General features: G+C 39.7%; 1 protein-coding gene and 1 pseudogene across 1 annotated transcript in view; one reads left to right on the forward strand and one right to left on the reverse strand.

Annotated features, from left to right (window-relative positions):
- Nucleotides 1-18,139, forward strand: part of LOC123826961 (EGF-like and EMI domain-containing protein 1) — a 441,941-nt gene that overhangs the window by 219,709 nt on the left and 204,093 nt on the right. The gene's annotated exons all lie outside the window — the stretch shown is intronic.
- LOC123826881 lies at nt 2,791-4,108 on the reverse strand (annotated as a pseudogene).

The following is an 18,139-nucleotide window of genomic DNA, read 5'->3' on the forward strand; positions in this document are numbered from 1 at the left end:
AGTGTGTTAACTACTAAAACTAACAAATATTTTCATAAATCATTAAATGTTATCAGCTGTGAATGAAGGACACGTTATTTAGGGTAACAGGTCATGCCTGGTGAGTGTGTCAGCTGTTGCGATGGTGTGATTGACAGTTCTCATTGAATCATTTTATGAGTCTCTGAAATTAGGAAATGAGATAGACGGTCTCTTGCTTTCCTTAAAATGCTGAAGTTCTGGGGCTGGTGTTTGGTTTGCTTTTCTGAAATAACTATAGTCATTTAGAAGGCCCCCATGTCTGACAACACATGTCCTTTGTGATGTGGAGACTATTTCAGACATTGTCTTGTCTGGGGACCTTCCCTAACCGCTACAACAAGACCCCATGCCAAAATCTGCAGGCTCTCCTGGCTCCTCCTCTTTGCCCCCTGACACTCCATACGTATCATAGCACGTGCCCTGGAACAACACAGTAGATAAATAATTTATTAAATGAATTCAGTCCCTTTCAAAACCTGGAAAGTTGGAGGTTCTGGCATCGTAGGAATCTGCCTGATTTGCTTTCAAGAGGCAGTTTTAATCCTGGCCACGGCTCAAATGTTTGAGATTGGAATGAAAGCTAAAATGAGAACCAAAGTACCTGCTAACTGTAATGACAAGTCGAGCATATGCGGATTCTTTAAATTCTCTTCTTAGTCCAGGATGAACAGCAGGACCTGCACGTACATACAGAATTAGAAACTTAGAATATTTTCAGGCTCTATCCAGAAAACCATAGAGGATATCCTAACGTTTGAAACTGAAAGCTGTTGTGTCTTCACACTGTAACTTATTGTTCACTGCCAGTGATGAACTGGTTATTCTTGTTCTAAGAGTGTGCTGTGCTGAGGCTCTGGGAACTGTACTTATCTAGACAATGATAATATATACCATATAAATAGAAATAAAATTTTCCAATCTACCATGTTTTCTACTTGTATATTGAAGAGGAACATTCTGGTAAATTTATCTAAAATGAAGGTAGGGATATTTTACAACTGTAAACCATCCTTGCATAGCAGGGATGTAGCCCATTAATTCTCAGAGCTCGAGGCAAGGCTGACAATTCATAAGCGGTAAATCCAGAGAGTTATGAAGATATTAAATCTCACATCTGGTGAGAAAATGTGTTATTTCACTGGGTTGATTGATGGACACTTTCCCATTACAGTGCAATTTGGGAAATTGCACTGTTAATTGCTAGGGTTTCAGCAAAGCTCTGTAGTTCAATTCCAATTACTTTAGTTTTGAAAAACAGAACAGCTGGATAGTAAAATTGCCTGGAGCTGTCACCAAGGGAGGGCATAAGCCAGCTACCCGACCTCTGCCATTCCTGACTTGGATTTTCTACAGAATTATTAGTGAAGTCAAGGGCTCCCAGCACATGAGGTCTTGCCGTGTGCTTACTTCTGGCTCAGGAGCATGTCTTCTGCCTACTTACGCTCAGGTGATAGCAGCCCCATCGTCAGTGCCCTCTCTCCTGATTAATACCCATTTGCCCCTCACAGGGGAGAGATGAGGAAAGTAAATCTCATCACATTTTGATCTCTTAATGCAAGGTGACTGCTTCCTTTCTTTAGAAGCAGAGTTTTAAAACAACCCCTCAGAGATTTCTTCGCTGTCACATTCATCATTCAGGACTCTGTAGGGCAATTAACATGTCTCCACATATAATCTCTTTGTCTCTGGCTAAATATAGGAAGACAATTCCAGTCGTGGTTTGAAAACGATGTGGTACCACTGCCTAACTGTAACCTAACTGGATTATTCAGCCCTGTTCCCACACCTACCCCAGGCCACTGACGGTTGGAGTCAGACACACAGCAGGTGTTTCCTTTGGTTAGCATGTCAATGATATAGGCTCTAGGGAGCTCTCTTACTTGGAAAACTGAGTTTATAAGGGGCTTTCTTCGGTACTTTCAGGATTTAGGAGCCATAATTAAAAGGGAGGCATGGCAAGTGTGACAAAACCTCAAGGGAGGCAGAGTTGGGACAGTTTCAAGGAGAAATCCCCGTGAGAAGAAGGAAAGTTTGGTTGTGCAGATGGGAAGTGTGGAGGAAAGAACGTCTTGCCTCTCTAGAATCTCTTATTATTCAATGTATTTTTGGATATTCTAAATTCAGACTAATCATTTGTAGTGCCCTTTCAAATCAATACCCTTGGACTATGCGTTCAGCACATTTGACAGGGTAAAGTGAGGAAGGAATTGGGGACTACAAGAGAAGGGGCCTTTTCTGTTAGGCAGTTGTCTGCGCAACCATTCGGGCCCTAGACCTGCACTATACTCAGCTAAACAATACCCGCCCGAACTGCCGTTGCTCTTGGGGCAATGCCTTTGGGAGCCTTACCCCCCTTCTCTTCCTGAAAGACTTATCAATAGGGTTGATTATGTATTTATGTGGTCTGTTCCTTGTACTTACACATTGATTCATTTTTAGGAGAATATGGAATTTATTATATATAGGATACAAAATAAAACCCACCCAGAGATCCCTTTATTCCTACAGGCTTTCCCACCCCAAACCTCCTAAAATCATTTCACACCACAACATGGCTAGAAAAGAATTGAAAAATGCAAAGCTTCCAAAAGTGGCAGATGCTCAGCTTAAGGAGGGAGATGACTGTGTCAAATGAGCCCATTTCTGAGGGAGACAGCTGTTTGCTCTGTCACAGAGCAGGTCAATACTACAGCCTTCTGTACCAGAGGCTGAGGTCAGGCATCCCTGAGCATGTGATTGGTTACAGCTGCTGGTTGGGAGGCAGACTGTTCACTCCCTCTGCACGCCCTTCATGTGAGTTTGTGTCAAATCCTGCTTCTGCTCAGCTAGTGCCAGAGAGAACGGATGCATGGCAACTTTTAGGTGGAGGGCCTTCTCCGTAAAGGTGGGGCTGAACCAGCCAGGCTCCTTACCTATGTAGGACTTGCCAGGGGACAGTAACAGCCTGTTTTCAGGGAAGCAGAGCTAGATTAGCAGCTCTTCCTCAAATATGCATAGGTCCAGGTAATCTTTTAAGTTGATCCAGACATAGAGGCCAGAGAAAAGGGATCCTTAACGCCTTCATCTTGGTAGTGATGCACTTGTGAGCTGTTTGCTGCTGGGAGCGATTAGTGGGCAGGTGTACTGTGTCAGTCATTCTTTCCTGGAACAGCTGACACAGCTTGTGCTGGTGATGCCAGAGGTGCTGTGGAGGAAGCCTGAGGGGCCCATGGCTGTGAGTACCTCCTTGTTGTGGGTGTACCAAGTGTCAAAATGAAATCCTAGATCCCCAAACCCCTACTAATGCCCCAGATTATATAGGTTCTGTTGGGGGTCACAGGAACTTCCTGTGATCAGAACACTGTGAAGTGTGACAGACTCAACAAGCACAGTCCCATGTAAATCTTATCTATGATCACATGTAGGGTGTACCTCTTGGCAAATTCCGGGTATTCCTTCAGTGAGTACCAGGAATAGATGCTTGCCAGAGGATTCTGAGGACTGATGAGCACAAGACCTTTGCCCTTTTCCTCCTTAAGCCTAGCCTCAAGCAGGGCTTTCACCAGTTGGTCCATAGTTAGCTGAAACAGGTGGGTGTTCACCTCAGTGATCTCACTGTCTAAGTGGACATGGATGAGCTCAACTTTTGCATACAGGTGGGAAATACAGGGGAAGCCAGCATGGAAAGGGGGTTCAGAAAGGCCTCACCTGGATCACATAGAGCAGTGGGCAATGCAGAGAAGACAGAGCAACAGCCACTTACAACAACCACATTTTCTGCATCAAGCTGGGCAAGTGCTGGGCAGTAGTAGGTCAGGAACTGGGCCACTTCTTCCATCAGGAATGCTTGTCCTGTCCAGTCAGAATATTCCAGAAGGAAGAGCATCAGTGTAGTTCATGTCACTACAACTCACCCTTTCAGCCCTCAGGTCAGTGCAGAGCTTGTTCTCACTCATACCAAGGTTAATGAGCCCAAGATGTTCTTGTCCCCATGGTATTTGTCACTTGGTAGGTTGTGCAGGCCTGGAAGCTGGAGTGGTATAAGGCAGAGGTACCAGTCCCATGATTGGTCGGATCGACTAACAAATGCAGCTTCTGAATCACTCATTCAGTGATTTAGCTGGTCAGGTTGCATGGACGGAGCCTGCTGCTCACATCCAACATCACTGCTAGAGTCCAGGGAAGGGCAAGGCATTAGGAGCTCTGGACTACTGGTGGAGGCTCTGGTTTCTGAGGCCCTGGCCCCTCACCTGGCCACAGGGCTTGTGGATGGTGCCTGTTGGTGACTCACACATCACCAGACTTTGGTCTAAAATCCTTATGCCTCGTGAAACCGTCCTTGACCATCAGGGCTCAGACAACTCCCCACCTCCCTCCTCCTCTCACTAATCTTCCTTCTTATACAATTATTAATAAGCCCAGAACTCTCAAAAGAGTCCTGATTGGACAATATATTATATAGCTGCCCTAATTATAAGTGTGTGTCTTCTGATCTTTAACAGTATGAAATCTGGCAAGTACAATTTCCTCAGTCTCCCTAGGTTTTCTGTCCTGTTCTTATCCTTTGGAGACGTTACCCCAGCAGTGGCCTATCCCTCAATCAAGCCATTCACAAAATCTTTGAGTCCTAGACATTTATGTCTGATGGGACCCATTAAAACAAATAAACAAAAAACATTTTGTAAAATTAAAGGGTTTGACTTTAAAAAAAACAAGGTCTAATAGTGTACACACAAATTGTTTTTAATTATTATTAATTCTTACTCTGTACCTCATGTTTTGCATCAATGGCAAATCTGTCACTTCTGAAACCTTTGCAATACAACCTCTCTAAGATGTTGTTTTTTCCCCTGTAACTTTTCTTCCTTATGTTTAACTCCTTCTTCCTGACATTATTTCCACTCTTCTCTTATAGGTCCCCTTTTCCATCTTCTCCCCTATGTGGATCTGTCCTGTTTCTTTTCTGCACTAGCCTCCAGCTCATGCTTTTTCTGAAGACTAGTTGGAGACTTTTGGACAAGGTATGCCTGCTGATGAACAGAGGTAGGATTGTTTATGTGCGCCTTTTTAAATGAACTGGAACATTATTAATGTGCATTTTATTAATGGGAGACCCTGACTCTTTTCATCATCCCCCTTCAAAGACATTTCTTGACAATATGGATTTTGTTAGTCTTGTTTAAGTGTATGCACTAGGTATTTTTTTTTTCATGGAGATTCATTTACTTATACTCCTAACCACAGAGGCCATTTATTTAGTTTATAGTTAGTACTTAATCTTGATCTTCTTTCAGAAAGTCTTTGACGTTCCATTTCATTCTTTCCCTTTTCATAACTGCTTTTTCCCAGAAAAATTAGGTTTCTTTTTAGTAACTCAGTTATTCATAATTCTGTAATTGTTTCTCATATGTGATTTCTGTCTCCCTGACTTTATCCAAAGCTTACTCAGGGCTGGGGGTAGGAATCATGTCTTCATACATTTTTTGGATCTCTTACGGAATTGAAGTTCTTGTCAAGTACATGGACAAATCGCACTGGTCACCTTGACAGGTTCTTGACCGAAGACATCAATAGTGTGCCTGTCTACCATTCTTGGATAGTCAGGGTTCATTGATTGCAAGCATCAGAAACCACTTTTAACTTACTTAAGAGAAAGTGAAAATGTTTTATGGGGTCTGTTGAAAGGTTAGGCAGGGTTGCCCAGAAAAGTTGAATAAATAATGGAAAACCTAGTGTTAGAAACATCAGAACTTAGGGCAGCCCTAGGGTTCCGTGTAACTGTTATTAATGGGCAAAGTCTATGGTCTTTGTGTTGTTTGGTTCAAGATTCAGTTTCTAGAACTGAGCTCAGGTCTTATGCTCAGTTTCTGCATGAGGAAGGGTGGGCTTTGGGTTGGTGTTACCTTCATGAGTGGATAAAGACTTTAAAAAGCCCTGCCTCTAAAGCCTTCTTCTCTCTGCGAGCTACTTCAGGCTCCACGTTCCTAAAGGTGCAGCAATAGCGTGGCCCACCTGTTGAGTGTCCTTTATTTCATTCCACTGTTGTTTCTTTGGCATTTCTGACCCAAGCAAACAGGCATGTCCTCGCTACTGCTCCACCATTCATTCAGTTTTAGATTATCCCGTGGCTTTTCTTTAGTTAGAGGTTTTATTGAAAGCTTTTATCTCTCTGTGGCATCTATTGGATTTCTATGCAGGTTAAAGGAATGAATAACAATACAAAGTTGCTAGCTCTAATACAGCGCTATTAATGCAGGAAAAATAGTTTTATGCACAATTTAAAAACTTGCAGTTACAACATTTTTTATCCCCTTTACATGTGTTCAAAGTAATGTGCTATCCTATTATTCTTCCCCACTAAATTTTTTTAATTGAAACTTCTCAAAATGCATGAAGGTAGTCCAAAAAAAAAAAAAGAAGAAGAAGAAGAAGACAGAGATAAAGGAGATAGAGAGAGAAAGAAAGGGGAAAAAAGGAAGGAAGGAATTTGTCTCCCATGTTTGCTCTATTTCCTCTTTTCAAGTAAGATCAGTCTCCTCATTTCTAAGAATTAGAAGTTTTTACAAAGTGTTAATATAGCCAAGGAAGCTTCATGGAGAACATTAAAGAGAAGAGGTGATAGACTGAATTCATTATGTCTTATACACTAATATTGTTGCTTTTTTTTTGGACAGTCAATTGCTAGATATAAAATAGCTTTTATTAATTTATGTCATCATATTGTGATATATTTCATTAACATTTAACAATATTTTATTGCAAAACTGTTCATTTACCATAAAAACTAATTTAAAATAATTTGTACATTTTAAGGCGCAATTGAATTATATCATAACATTAATAACTTTTTTTCCCCTGGGACTTGTCTGACTTTTTAAAAGAAGCCTACTGGAAATAAGCTAATATTTGCAGTGCAATTGTGGCCCTTTGAAGTACTTCCATATCTATTACTTAATTTGGGAATCGTAATTGTGATGTGAAAATGACAGGAGATTTAGGATGGGGGCTTTGAATCACATGGTACCGGTCACCCCAAAGATGGAAATCAATTATGTGACAAATCATTCAATCGTACTATTAATGGGGCTCCCATAAAATCTTTGAGCACTGAGGCTTGGTGAGCTGCCCTTGTGGGTGACACTCTGTGCATATTGTCACACAGCGGCAGGAAGGTAACGCATCCACAGGAAGATGGTGATAGGAGCTCCATGTTTGTACTCTTCTGTTTCTGCCACATGTGCTTCCTCCCTTTGGCTGATTTTTATCTGCATCTTTTCCTTGTAATAAACTATAACCAAATACATCAGCCTTCTGTGAGTTCTGATAGTCCTTCTAGAGAATTATCTAGCCTGAGATGGGGTTTTTAAATACCCACAAACCTGCAATTAGTCTCAAACATGAGGGCATTCTTGGGGACTGTGCCCTCTAACTGCATTTGACTAAACTCCCAAGAATTGGTCCAAACTCTCACTATTAGGTACTGATTCATTAGATTTTGAATCAGTATAATATTGAAATCCTGAAGTTATTTCCTTATCCTGTCCTATCATGTAAGTCATTTTGTAAAAGAAACTAATTATAGGTTCAATTTTGGTATATTTATGCCAGACTTTACCCCCAAGTTTATTAAGATAAATGTATTTATTTAAAGAAACCAGTCAATTAGGAATATATCACTTAAATATTTTATTTCCTCTTTTAAAAACTATTCTGCTAGAAAGCTTTTTACATAACTAAAGAGGAAGGGAGGGGAGGAAATGGGAGGGGAGGGAAGAGGAGGGGAGGGAAAAGAATCAAGAAAATAAATACCCACAAATGGTAAAAATTCAAACAGTCCACAAAAATGTATCTGTGGAAAAGTAAATCTCCTGTCTTCCTCCTCTTTTAAATTTCTTAAAACAAGAATTGCTCCCCCTCCCTTTTAGTTCTTACATTTATATCTTTATTAATGTTAAAGGATCCCTTTACAGTGATTGATTGAGGTCCTCAAGGTTCTACCGTTTGTGTGTGAAATTTTGAGCCTCCTAGTCAATCACAATTCTGTGTTCTTTCTGACTCCTTATCAGTAATTAGCAGGCCCCACTTCATTTTATTTCTAATCTGTATTTACATTGCTTCTGGACTATCCTTTTTTCATGCCTGCCAGCAACCATTTCTTTAGCCTTTTTGATTTGGTGCCTCTTTTAAAAATATTTGCCCCTTCCTTCCCATATCAGTTCAATTATTGGTTGTTTGTTGAGTGCCTATCCTGTGTGAGACATTACTTAATATTTTGAGAGTCACATTATGGAAAAATCCAAGTCTTAGGTAGTGAGTCCATCGTGCTTTACATTCCGATGTTAGATTTGACAGGTGTGTGCACACGCATGCGTGCAAGTGTCTGTATATTTCCAGCCTTCAGCCTTTGGTAGGAAACTCTAGGGAATCATTTCAGCAAATATCTTGTCATGTTTCAGATACACATACTAAGCCAATTAAATGATGGCTCATTTAAGGCAAAGCAAGAGCCACCAGGATGTAGGTCTCTGGACCTCGGTTTACTGCACTGTAATTGCATTTCCTCTTCTTTCTACATGTTATTGGTTCAGGGCAATCACAGCCTCAAAACTTGCAAACTGGAGACATGCGGGACACCTCCTGAAAATTATAAATTTTAATTCCTCTGCAACTTCTCACACAAAGTTACCTGTTCAAGAAACAGGTAATTCAATATTTAGATTGTTGAGCAGCTCATTTAGGAATTATGATGAAACTCCTTTTTAATGTGGTGGATAATTCATCTCCAACCCACTCTAAGCAAGTAACTAGTTGACAGAAACAAATGCTTACCCTAAAACAGATGGGAACGATTCACATGTGAACTTGTTCAAATCCGGATAACTAGGACTACAGTTTGCATTCCCAGCGACAGCAGAAGATACAGTGAGCCATCAAAGGGCCACTTTAAGAATGTTTCTCCAGGCCTGCTTTTTCCTTGTTCTCCTCCTTTTTCTTTTTAACTGGTAAATCCAAACCTAAGGAGGTATATAACTTATTTTGAATATTGGTCATACCAATTTTCTCCAGGTTTCAGATCCTGTTTCCTCTCAGACATTTCTGGGGAGGGCTTTGTAATGGCAGACAGAAGTGGACTCTCCTCCCGGGCTTCTTCAGGTCGTGGGATAGAGCAGCTTCCCACAAACCAGCGTGCTTTGAAGTAATGGCCTTTTGTTTTAATTTAAAAATTATATTGGGGGAAAAGGCAGAAAACTGTACTTGAAAAACAATAAAAATTGTAATAAAAATTATATTGTATAGCTTTTATTGTTTAGTAGAATCATATTAAAATGGTTACTCCGGAGGTATGCACCATACTTATTTCTGTCATATGCTAGTCTACCCTTCACTCAACTGAATGCATACCCCAGCTTCAGGCACATGGAGGCAGAATATGGTGATGGGTTTTCAGCTGTCGATATTTTCAGAGGTTTTTGTGTATTAACATAGAATCATAAAAAAGAGGCCTACTAAGCAGCGCTTCCCACATATATATTTTACCGTAACATTTTTTCCCACAGCTCACTCACTGGCATCTTTTGGGGTGAGTGTTCCAGGGAATACAGTTTGGGAAAGATTTGTCTGCTCCATTTTTTTATGTAAATACGTTTTTTTCTTAAAATAATTTTTAATTTTAAAATTAAATACTATAAATATTAATTCTATTTTAATATGAGATGTGTTCTGTTATTTCTTACTAGTTAGATAAAGGTTTTAATAAGATCTTCTCAATATTTGGAAATAATGTCACTAGGTCCCTAGCTGAGAGATGAGAAGAACTTGTTGTCACCTAGGTTCTGACACCTATCAGCTCTGGGATTCCAACCTTTCTAGCCGATACCTTCTCTTTGCCTCAATTACTTGTTTAAAAATTAAGAAAAAAAATGGTAACACCTGTCCTACCTATTTCACAATATTTTGAGTGTTAGTTAAATTTGCTGTGTAAACTAGAAAGTATAAAAATGTAAGGTACTATCAATATCATTACCATTATTATAGGACTGATCTCATTTCCATTTTGTCTTTTGTAAATGTTGGGTAGAGTTCATGGAGCCTCACAAACATTGCTGAGCACCATTTGGAGTAAGGAATGATTGATTATTTGAATCAAATGTGAGTTTCTCTGAGCAGTTTCTTCCATCATCTTTTTAAAAGAATCCTCTCTGTATGTTTATATGCATTAGATAGCTCTAATTTGTTTTTTTCTTATTTGCTCTCTGCTATCACAGCGACAATTTTCATGGGAAGCATTCTATGTCTTTTAATTTAGTTTTAAGCAAGATGGCAAAAGTGTTTTAGTTTAATGCATTTTCCCTTCAAGTTTCCTGTAAGTGGAATTTATGAGCAATTTTAGATTTATTTGGTTATAATGTCATTTTTAAAAGATTATCTTTAGGCATTTTGATGGCTTTAGAATAAATCTAGTTAAAAATTTCATCTTTGTTGTGAAAAGGAAACCTCTTAAATGTCTTCAAACATAGTAGATCTTTCAGAGACCCTCTGTTTAGAGACAAGTTTGTCTCCTGAGTATATTGAACAGCAGTAATTCATTGCATTGCTTCAGCATTGTGTATTTTCAAAGCAATTTGCAATCATCAATTCATTTAACCGCCCAGCAGTCCCATCACAGAGAAGCAAATGTAACCTGACCACCACCTGAGCTGCTACTAGCGCCCAGATTACCTTTGCTCACACCGTGGAGCCTTGCTTTGATTAAAAATCACCCTTGGAACAAATGAAAGGCTAAATATAAGCTACTCCATTCAACTTCTTTATCTTCTATTTGCTCACAAGTGGAATAATCTATTGGTATTTCAGTGCGAGCTGTGTCCCCAGTACTCCTTAGAGATGGTTTGTCTGTATAAATATGAGGACAATCTGTTGTGATAAGATCCTTTTAGGAAACTTTTTGTACTCACTCTTTAAGGTCCAACTCAGATGTTATTTTATAACTGAAATGTTCCATAAAGCTTCCCCTTCTGTCTTGCTTTGATTTAATTAATTTCTTCCTCCCGTGTTCTCACAGAATATTTTACGTACTTCTGTTATAGCTCTTGTCACAATTTTGGTGTAGCTCTAAGTCGAGCCTGGGAGCATTTCTACGGCCTGTACCCTTGTCTCATTTATTCATCTACTCTTATCCCTCAGCATGGCGTCTGGAATATGGAGAAACCCAGGCATCTTTAAACGCCGCTTCAGAACTCCGCTTCTCCAGGTGGCTTTCCTACAGCCATACTCCGCTTCTCCAGGTGGCTTTCCTACAGCCATCTACATGTTGCTCCGGTTGATGTGAAGAGTAGAAGGGGGGCCTCCAAACCAGATGGATTCAGGGCAGCCCCCTGGAGGCATTAATGCTTTGCATGATTTCTCAGAATGATGACATTTTGGTGAAAAGGATAAGAGCCTGTCAAGAGGGGAGCAAGTGTAGTGTATGAAAGCTCCGTGGAAGAAAGAGCATCCCACACTGGACTATTAATAGCCTTAATAATAGTGACCATCACATGACAACATCCTCTTCATCATTACCAGTGCCACTGTCACCTTACAGTTACCATTTATTAAGCACTTTCTGGGTTCCTGACACTGCCCTTGGTGTCTCACAGACTTGATTTTATATAGTAACTACAATAGACACACAAAGGAGGAATTATATTATCATCCTCTCTCATATGAAGAAAAGTCAGATTCAGAGAGACTATGAAACTCTTGGAGTTCCTGTAGCTAGTAAACAAGGTATCTTGGATTTGAACCTTATGTCATGTGGATGACATTTTGTGTGTTACGTTGTGCCACTTAGGTACCATTTCAGGCCTGCTTGCTTTTTGGAATACCTGCTGATTGTATAGCTCCTCTTTTTTTTTTTTTTTTTGTCTATGAACTGCAAGTGGTGAACAGTCCAGAGGCTACATTCAGTGAGAGTTTTCAGTTCTGTGATTCTGTTCAGAATCCACACATCCTCTAAAAGGCCTCCTATAGAAGGAATCGCCATTAACTGCAAATGGAGCTCTGATCACAGGAGGAATGAGGACAGGAGCGGAGACCATTATTCTCTATTCTAAGATGTCTAAAGCAGACCATAACTGCTTTTATGTTTTCATTCCTTGCTTTGAGGTCTACACCTTGAAGGCTAACTTTCTTCTCAGGTCCCCCCAATGGTTATTATTCTCAAAATTATAAAAGGGAAAGCTATTAGTACATGCTCGTGCTGCTTAAAGAAGCAAAAACTTTTCAAATCTTGAGTACAATTACTTAGGGGGTGCTTAATTTAAAACATGGCAGACCGAGCTCTATTGCTTGAAGTTAAAGATGTGATATGTTCCTTGCAGAGCTTTCAGCCATGTAGTGGCTCATTGCGGAGTCAGCTGGAACCATTTGAGAGTTGCCTGACACAATGCAGAGTCATTTGCAATTTACGCCAATCAAAGAAATCAATGCAACTTGCAAAGCTTCCTGGCTCTCTGAAGACTTAGATGTTACTTAAAATCCCTGCAAAGAGCCGTGGACTGTGTTGACGGGTTCCATTCCATCTTCCATCTCAAACGTACTACATCATAAAATTAATTCAAGGGGCACTTAGGGACTATGGGAAGGATCTAGAACTGTGTCTTGTGGGGTGAGTGTATCGGTGTGTGCATTTCTATGTTAGTTTTTGGTGTGGAACATGTCTTTGGTGATTTAGAAAATGTGTAGTGATTGTCTTTTCTTTCATTTATATTTTAATTCCCATCAGTTGCTTACACATCATTGAGTAAAGGGACCATCATCTTTTGGCAGTTGAACATATTTATGTTTAAATTAATCTTACATGATCCATCCTACCTATTGTTTGTTGCAAATTTACCATTAAAGGTTATGTGTTTCCTTGCTTTTGCCCTATAAACACTTTCCTTAGGTGGTAAAAGTTGCGGTTAGAGGACATGGGCAATGGCAAGGCACAAGCCTTCAGAAGCATGGAAACTCATGAGGTCTTAATAGGTGATTTCACCCTTGGCCCTACAAGGTTTTGTAAGATGTTATTATAATAGATATTAAACTAAAAACTGAATAGGAGGAAAACAACAGAGAGCACTAAATTTATGCCCATATCATATTAATGGATAGAAAACTATTAACTGGCATAAATATGTGTTCTACAGTACACCATAGGCTTTGTGGCATTAACCTGGACATTCTCAATGTGATTAGGTTAACACAGGCCACCTTAAAGAAGACAAAGGAATATGATTGTGTTTCAAAAATAGGCACAGGCTATATATAGGACTGTAGAAGTATTAACACACTTGTGTAAATGATAATAAAACAAATAAGCGTTGTTCAGACAGTGTCAAGTAAAGGGTGAGTCATGGAAGTTTCTTAATTGGGGTGGGAAAATAATAATTTTTTAATACGTCAAAGAAAATTTAATAGAATCGTTGAATTTCAGAACAATTTAACAAAGGCAAAGTGATAAATTACAAAATAAAAATCATGTGAGATATATTTGTCATAATGATTAGGTTTCAGAAAAATCCAAGTAGCCAAATTAGAGTTTGAGTTATTTGAAATCTAATGAGAAAAAATAGAATTAGGGGATAGAGCTGAGGAGTCATCTACTTAATGTTCTTATATAAATATTCTGTAAACATTAAAATAAAGCAATTAAGGGGACTTCCAGTCAAGATGGAGGCGTAAGTAGACACAATTTGCCTCCCTGCACAACCACAGAAAGAATTACAGCTGGACCTTAAAACAGATAACACCCAGGACCATCAGAAAATAGAGCTGAATGGAATTCTGGCAACTAAGGATTTAAAGAAGCCATATGCATCCAGACAGGTAGGAGGGGTGGAGTTAAAGAGACAGGTAGAGGGGTACAGAGACACAGTGTGGTATGGAGAGGTGGGGGCAACAGTGTGGTGGAACAGAGGGTCCCACGTTCATGCATGGTAGATAACAATTGGGAGGGATACCTTGGAAGTGAGCAATCCCAACTCCAGGCCAGTTTGCACAGACCAGGGTCCAGCTCTGAGAAGTGAATCCCCATAACTTCTGGCTATAATATCCAGTGGGGGTTGGGGCAACAGAAGAAACTGCTGGATTTTTAGGAGATTTCATTTAAAGTGCCCACAGGGACTTAGAACCTACACAAACTCACCCACTCTGGGATTCAGCACCATAGCAACAGCTGGAAGGACACTTGTTATGTATGGGAAGTGGGTGAATGACTGAAAGTGGGGCAACTACTGGTAGCAGCATTGTCCCCTCTCTGAGCCCTACCCCCACACAGAGCCTCAAAATGGTGAAGCAGGTTGCCCTGCCCTGGGGATCACTTAAGACTCTACCCCACACAATTTACATATGACTTTTCTACAATAGACCATGCAACCAAGACAGGGAGTAAAAACCACTCTACCAAATACACAGAAATAAACACAGGGAGGCTGCTAAATTGAGGAGATAAAGAAAAATGGCCCAAATGAAAAACAGAACAAAACCCCAAGAAAAGAAATAAACAAAATGGAGATAACCAACTTATCAGATTCAGGGTTCAAAACACTAGTAATCAGGATGCTCAAAGAGCTCACTGAGTACAGCAACAACATAATTGAAGAAATGAAGGTTACACTATGTGAAATAATAAAACATCTACAGGGAACCATCAGTGGAAGGGAGGAAGCCAGGATTCAAATCAATGATTTGGAACATAAGGAAGAATAAGCATTCAACCAGAACAGCAAGAAGAAAAAATAATTTAAAAACACGAGGATAGTATAAGGGCCCTCTGGGACCTCTCCAAATGTGCCCACATCCCAATCATAGTGGTGCCAGAAGGAAAAGAGGAAGAGCAAGAAATTGAAAACTTATTTGAAAACATAATGAAGGAGAACTTACCTAATTGGGCAAAGGAAATAGACTTCCAGGAAGTCCAAGAAGCCCAGAGAGTCCCAAAAAGGTTGGGCCCAAGGAAGCACACACCAAGGCACATCAGAATTACATTACCCAAGATTAAAGGTAGGAGAGAATCTTAAAAGCAGTAAGAGAAAAGAATACAGTTACCTGCAAAGGAGTTCCCATAAGACTATCAGCTGATTTCTCAAAAGAAATCTTACAAGCAAGAAGGGGCTGGAAAGAAGTATTTGAAGTCATGAAAGGCAAGGACCTACATCCAAGATTACTCTATCCAGCAAAGCTAGCATTTAGAATGGAAAGGCAGATAAAGTACTTTCCAGATAAGGTCAATTTAAAGGAGCCCATCACCACCAAGCCGCTATTACATGAAATGTCAAAGGGACTTATTTGATAAAAAGAAGATAAAAACTATGGACATTAAAATGGCAACAAATTAATAACTATCAACAACTGAATCTAACAAAAACAAACTAAGCAAACAACCAGAACAGGAATAGAATAATAGATAAGGAGATGATTTGGAGGGTTATCAGCTGGGAGCAGGAAGGGAGAGAATTGGGAGAAAAGCTGCAGGGATTAAGGAGCATAACTGGTAGGTATAAACTAGTTAGGGGGGTGTTAAAAATAGTATAGGAAATGGAAAAGCCAAAGAACTTTCATGTATGAGCCATGAACATGAACTAATGGGGGAATTGCTGGAGGGAAGGGGCATACCAGGTGGAAGGGGGTTAAGGGAAAAATTGGGACAGCTATAATAGCATAATGAATAAAATATATTTAAAAAAATAAAGCAATTAAGGCAGCACAGTAAACATATATTAATGCAATCTATAGGCCTTAAAATTAATAAAGATTTTTACTGCATTTAAGAATTTTCATTGACCAATCCTTTTCCCACAGCAAATATTTTAATATCTTTATCCACTGCCTTAAGAAAATGCTTTCAAATGTGGCATGCTTTGTTTTGGTTATGTGGTTATGGCTCTACTTGCCACCATGCCAACATTTAATGGGTTCTGACTGGATCACTAAGTTACTGAGCCTTTGTCCCAGGCACTGTGGATCTGTATTCACTTGTTCTTCTCTCCTCCTCTTGCTCCTCCCTTCTCTCTCTTCTCACTTCCCTCCCTCCCTCCAACCTTCTGTCTGTGTTTCTCTGGGAACTACATATATCCCCAAGACTTCAGGTGTGTAGGAGAGTCAAGAAACAAAACTTCTTATACTGTCTTTTCTTATTTTTTTAATGAGGGTTCACAGCTCTCATTCTAATTATCCCCAGTTGCAAACACTGAGCATTTAAGCATATATGTGTCATTTTTATAGTTATTAACCAAATATTTAAAAGCAAATTCACATATACAGTACTTGAATTTATATAAAGAACACATTGGCAACAGACTTAGTGTACTATGTGCATTAATAAAAATAAAGAAGCCTAATTTACTCTTTAGAGTTCTTAAAAATGATCATTTCAGAAAAAATTTAATTGTGCTAAGCATAATGTGGTATGTATATTTTTAATATTACAGATTAACTTTTATAACAAGGAACAAATGGTTTAAAAGTATTTTTTTAAATTGGTTGCTGATGCCAAAACTTAGGGGTTCACCCCTGAAATTTCTTCCATCTTTAGCATTCCCTGCTTCTGGCTTTGTCTCTCCCCACTGCCTTCTCTTACACTGCCACTTGCTTCCAGACCATAAAGCAGACATGGAGCCTCACGGTCAAACATGCGACCACCAGGTGCACTGACATCTCTTAAAGGGTCTCAGAATCAAGGGCCTCCAGTTTCAGCTAAAATGTGGCATCGTGTGTTCTAATCGCTTCTAGTTTAGTGCCTCACTTTTTAGCTTACAGCTCTGGAGAGCTTAAGGATGGTGAGAGCTTCTTAAGCTTGTGAAAGAATCTATGTGTGTAGGGGAGGCAAAACTTTACCTTTTCCATCTTAGATATCCAGCTGGGATTCTTAAACAAAAAGACAAATTAACAGGAGAAAGAGTAGTTTATTAGCATAGGCAGCACCCTTCATGCAGGAGAAACCTTTAGGAATGATTCAAAATGGTGACTTGGAACTTCAGTTTACATAGCATCTTCAGTAAAGAATAATATATTTGTGGAGAAATGACAAGACAAAGGAAAGCAGTTTTAGGCTTCCAACTAGGCTTTCTAGGCTTTCAAGATGGCACAGTATGGGAAGGTGAATCTATGTGAGGGAGCTATGGAGTCAGTCTGTTTACAGACTCCTCTGGTGCCATCTCTGCGCTGGCAAGGCACTGGTAAAAGGAGAATTTACAGGCAGACTGGGGAGGGTAAAGACAGCTGTTCCTGAGTTTGCTGCTACTTAATGGGCTTCAGCTCAAAATAATTTCTATGTCAATGATCACATTTTGGTTTTCCTTTATGCACATGAGTAGAAACCCCTATTTCAACATATTTTGGATTAATGGACATCTGCTCTTTATTACCTTGTTATGGATCAATACTGTAGGAACAGGGGGTTTCAACAGTCATCAGAATTCAGAGAGAAATGGTGGCCCTTCCTCTTCCTGCTGCTTTTCCCTTTTTCACATTCAGGATGAGCAATGGCTGAGAGCTGGGCTTCCAGATGCTAGTCCCGGCAGAATATTAACTAGCTTTGTGGTTTGTGCAAAGGCACTTAAACTCTTGGGCTTCAGTTCTTACAAATGTAAAATGACTCCCTCATGACACTGGAGAGAAGTTACAACTTAAAGGGTCTTTAATTCCATGCATTTCTGGCCTTAGGTATATATTACAATCTCCACAAGGCCATGGCCTCTGTCTGACATATCTATAACAGTGCTGGTTATAATTTAGGCACTCAAGAAGTTGAATCCATCCAAAGACAATAAAGTATTAAGGAATGCATGCCTGCCATAAGTTAAGAATGATCTCTTATTCCTTGTTCTCAGCGATGTATTTATTGTTGGTGTATGGAATAGGGCTAACTCTGAAGGGGTTTATGATGAGGCCAGCCTTCTTCAGGCTTCCCACTGAAAAATTGCCATAGCTGGACATTCTGAGCCTTGTGGACTATGTGTCTATACAGATAAAATACAGAGAAGAATAATAGAATCATGATGCTTTGGTACCATTTCCTACCAGGTAGTAGAGAAAATCTAAACCCCTTCTCCCACCCATGCTCAACAAAAATAATAAATTTAGTTATAACTCATAGAAGTCTATCTAGGATGAT

This window comes from Phyllostomus hastatus, unplaced genomic scaffold (genome assembly GCF_019186645.2).
Source record: "Phyllostomus hastatus isolate PE091 unplaced genomic scaffold, TTU_PhHast_1.1 phas_contig_86, whole genome shotgun sequence".
Taxonomy (NCBI): domain Eukaryota; kingdom Metazoa; phylum Chordata; class Mammalia; order Chiroptera; family Phyllostomidae; genus Phyllostomus; species Phyllostomus hastatus.